The following is a 4,308-nucleotide window of genomic DNA, read 5'->3' on the forward strand; positions in this document are numbered from 1 at the left end:
AGATTGACCAAAAGGGGACAAGAGGAGGCACGTTCAGCAAGGCAGCACTGGATGCTGGATCCTGAATCTGCTCTTTATCCAGCAGCTCTCTTGGCAAGCTCTGCCATGGTGCCACGCTCTGGGACTTCTCCCCGAACTGCTCCATTTTTCATCAACAATAACATGAAAGGTGAAAGGACAGTCATTCTCCATTTCCTGCAAGCCCTGCAGAGAACCCTCTAGAAGGGGCTCTGTGCACAGATATCCCCAGCGAATTGCATGGCCGCACAACACAGGGTCTCCTGTCACAGCAAATTGCAGCGGAAGCAACCTCCTTGCCAATGCCAATAGCCTTTTCATCAACACCAGACTGAGGATTTGATTCTCTCCAACGCTCCGCTGGAAAGAAGCCTTTTCCTTCACAAGCAATTACTTGGATTGTCAAGGGAGGTCTCTTCTGTTTCCTAGGAAGACACAGGAAAATGTGAGCAGAGGAGACAAAGACTATAGAACAAGGCACCACTGGGAGTTGAACCCAGGATCTCCTGTTTACTAGACAAGTGCTTTAGCCTACTAAGCCATGGTGCCTTCGCTAGCAGGCCATTTGCAACCACTCCACTTGATGGTCCAAGACTACACCTTCAAATTCCAAAGTAAAACTGTTCCCCATTTCCCTCAAGACTTGCAGACCTTGAGCAGGCTGGCTCAGTGCACAGAAAGCCACAGCTGAGCTGACAGAGGGCTTCTAACATGCGCATCTCCCACAAGCTGCTGTGATCAGATACAGATTAGTGCTCTGTGTTTCAGTCACAGCAGCTTCAGCTCAACTCTGAGTCATGGTAACCTTTCCATCAGCTCCAGATTTACCACTTAACACTTTCCAAGACTTAGCTGCAAGGAAGGGTCTCTGTGTCTTGAACAAGCACTTACAAGGATTGTGCAGTGAGGTCTTTTCTTTTCATGAGAAGAAATAAAAGAAAGGAGCCTGACAGACAAACTAGGTTCAGCAAGGAGGAACTGGCAGGCCAAGCCAGGATCTCCTGGTGAGTAGGAAGGCTCTTCAGCCAGCTCTTCCCAAAGATCACTATCTAGAGGCCACTTTCCACAGAGTCCAGTTATGGTTACAGACCCATCCTGAAATTAGAGCAGGATATTTTAAAGCTTATTCTCACAGTAAAGTAACACAATTCAGCCATGTCGGCATAGAGGAGAAAGCACTGCTTCATTTCACAGTTATTGCTACTGATCTCACTGACAAACTTCCTTTTCTCGGAGCTGCTCCCAGCACTTTAGGGAGTTTTTCCTCTTCTCCCTTCCAGCTGTGGTTACGGGACTGCAGCAACTCCCCGGATGGCCAGCTTTGCTCTTTCACTTACATCCTTCACTGCTTTGGCTGAAGCTGTGTTTGCCACCAGTTTAATCCATCGCTGAGACCTCAGGTACCAGCAGCTAGTTACAAAGGCTCAATTCCCATCGCCATCAGTGGGAGGTTATCCAGGGCTGCAGGATTTGGCCCATGGACAGTCAAGGTGCTACAGCAGCTACATTCTTATGTGGTGAGTCCTGCAGCCTATTACCAAACTGCTCTGCCATAGTCTGCAGGGGGCCTGACTTGCTGAGAATCTGGCAGAAGAGAGACCCTGGAGCAGAGAAGGAAAATGTCCTCAGCCATCACAGCTGGCAGGAGCAGCACAGACTGAGTATCAGACACACTTTTTCACCAGGACAATAAATGTGCACAACCCCCTGATATATTGTCAATTCACACCCACACCCAAGGAAGCCCTATTCTGCTCTATTACACTCTAATGGGATGAGAGGGAAGGTCCTCTCATGGGTAAATAACTGGTTACAAGGTAGGACTAAATGGTCAGTTTTCAAAATGGAGAGAGGTCAATAGTGGTGCCCCCCAGGGCGTCTGGGATAAGTGCTATTCAACATATTCATAAATGATCTGGAAAAAGGGGTAAACAGCGAGGTGGCTAAATTTGCAGATGATCCAAAACTACTCAGGAAAGTTAAGTCCAAAGCAGCCTGCGAAGAGTTACAAAACGATCTCACAAAACTGGGTGAAAGGGCAACAAAATGACAGATTTTGCAAAGTGATAAATGCAAAGTGATGCACATTGGAAAACATAATATAACAGATGGTGGAGTAAGTGGGGCAATTTGCCCTGGTCCCCACAGGGGCCCCCACAAGAGTTTTTTGGGGCTCCTGGAGCGGGGTCCTTCACTAACTCCGGGAGCTCTGGAAAACTCTCGTGGGGTCCGGGCCTCCGGAGATTCTTCCACTCTGGGTCTTCGGCGGCAATTCGGCGGCGGGGGGTCCTTCATGAATGAAAAGTGACTTCATTGAAGTGTTGAAGTGCCTTAATGGAGAGAAAAGATTGGGTATGAAAGGGCTCTTTAATCTCGCAGAGAAAGGCATAACAAGACCCAATGGCTGGAAGGTGAAAAGAGACAAATTCATATTACAACTAAGGCACAAATAGTCAACAGCGAGGATGATTCACCACAGGAACAATCTACCAAGGAAAGTGGTGGATTCACCATCTCCTGATGTCATTTCATGAAGACTAGATGCCTTTCTGGAATGTGTTTGCCCCAAAAGTAGCTCTTGTGTTATACAGGAGGCCTGTGATATGCAGGGGGGTCAGATTAGATGCTCTAATGGTCTCTTCTGGTCATAAAGTCGACTAATTTCTGAAAAACTGAGTGTAGCATTGGGAGCAGCATCTGATATTTTCCTGTCTAGCCGGCTTGCTGCCTAGAACGAACGCTCCTTGAGTGGGGTGATCCACAGGGAGTAGCTCAAACCTCCAAAGTGCCTGGGCAGGGGCAGGACATTAGCACAGCAAGGGAGGGGTGTGGCAGTGACATCACAAAGGCCTTTTGCAGGACCTCAGACTATTGGTCAAAGGTGGTGGGAAGGTGGTGACCTCACAGAGAGATGCTGACATCAGCCAGGCAGGATGGGGGCGAGGGGCCAGGGAAACCTCAGAGACCCCTGTGGCTTTGCTTCAGCAAGTCTCCTTCTCCAGGTCTCTCTTTGAGGACTGAGAGAGTATTCGGGTTCACGGACGTGAGCGCCAGGAGGAACCTCTTTCGAGTTTTCTCCTTCCCTTTTCCTGATTTTACTAGAAAACAGCCATCCCTGTTTAGAAGGTAAGAGCCTCCTCGAGGTTTGAAACCTGTTCAGTCTGATCCAACTGGTGACCATTGAATTCTAGGCATGGAAAACACGAGCTTAAGGAGGCAGAATTTTATTCCGCACCTGGGATTTTGTCCCTTAGAATCACTGGGGACATTAGGCTTTGTCCTTTTTGTTTCACCTTTTCCTCCATCCATCCCTCCCTCCTTTCTCTTCGTCTCTTGCTTCTTTTGTCCTTTCTCCTGTTCCCCTCCCAAAACCAGGAGCAGTGTCGAGGTGTGTTTGGGGCGGGGGCAGAAGAGGGGGATGGGCGGCACTGGGGGAGGGGGAGCTTGGGGGGTGTTGGGGGCGGGGGCAGAAGAGGGGGAGGGGCGGCACTGGGGGAGGGGGAGCTTGGGGGCTGTTGGGGGCGGGGGCAGAGAGGGGGAGGGGCGGCACTGGGGGAGGGGGAGCTCGGGGGGGTGTTTGGGGTGGGGACAGAAGAGGGGGATGGGCGGCACTGGGGGAGGGGGAGCTGGGGCGGTATTAGGGGGCGGGGGCAGAGAGGGGGATGGGCGGCACTGGGGGAGGGGGAGCTCGGGGGGTGTTGGGGGCGGGGGCAGAAGAGGGGGAGGGGCGGCACTGGGGGAGGGGGAGCTGGGGCGGTATTAGGGGGCGGGGGCAGAGAGGGGGAGGGGCGGCACTGGGGGAGGGGGAGCTCGGGGGGTGTTGGGGGCGGGGGCAGAAGAGGGGGAGGGGCGGCACTGGGGGAGGGGGAGCTCGGGGGGTGTTTGGGGCTGGGTCAGAGAGGGGGAGGGGCGGCACTAGGGGAGGCGGAGCTCGGGGGGGTGTTTGGGGTGGGGTCAGAGAGGGGGAGGGGCGGCACTGGGGGAGGGGGAGCTCGGGGGGTGTTTGGGGCGGGGTCAGAGGGGGAGGGGCGGCACTGGGGGAGGGGGAGCTCAGGGGGGGGTTGGGGGCGGGGCAGAGAGGGGGATGGGCGGCACTGGGGGATTGGGAGCTCGGGGGGGGTTTTGGGGCGGGGTCAGAGAGGGGGATGGGCGGCAATGGGGCAGGGGGAGCTCGGGGGGGTTGGGGGCGGGGCAGAGAGGGGGATGGGCGGCACTGGGGGAGGGGGCGCTCGAGGGGGTGTTTGGGGGCGGGGCAGCAAGGGGGAGGGGCGGCACGGGGGGAGGGGGCGC

The 4,308-nt window shown here is 54.3% G+C and overlaps 1 non-coding gene across 1 annotated transcript; it reads right to left on the reverse strand.

The window, feature by feature from the left end:
- Positions 1-493: 493 nt before the first annotated feature.
- Positions 494-567, reverse strand: TRNAT-AGU. The gene has a single exon. It is a non-coding gene; the product is annotated as a tRNA-Thr (tRNA).
- Between the last annotated feature and the right edge of the window lie 3,741 nt (positions 568-4,308).

Source organism: Mauremys mutica, unplaced genomic scaffold, assembly GCF_020497125.1.
Source record: "Mauremys mutica isolate MM-2020 ecotype Southern unplaced genomic scaffold, ASM2049712v1 Super-Scaffold_100246, whole genome shotgun sequence".
Taxonomy (NCBI): domain Eukaryota; kingdom Metazoa; phylum Chordata; order Testudines; family Geoemydidae; genus Mauremys; species Mauremys mutica.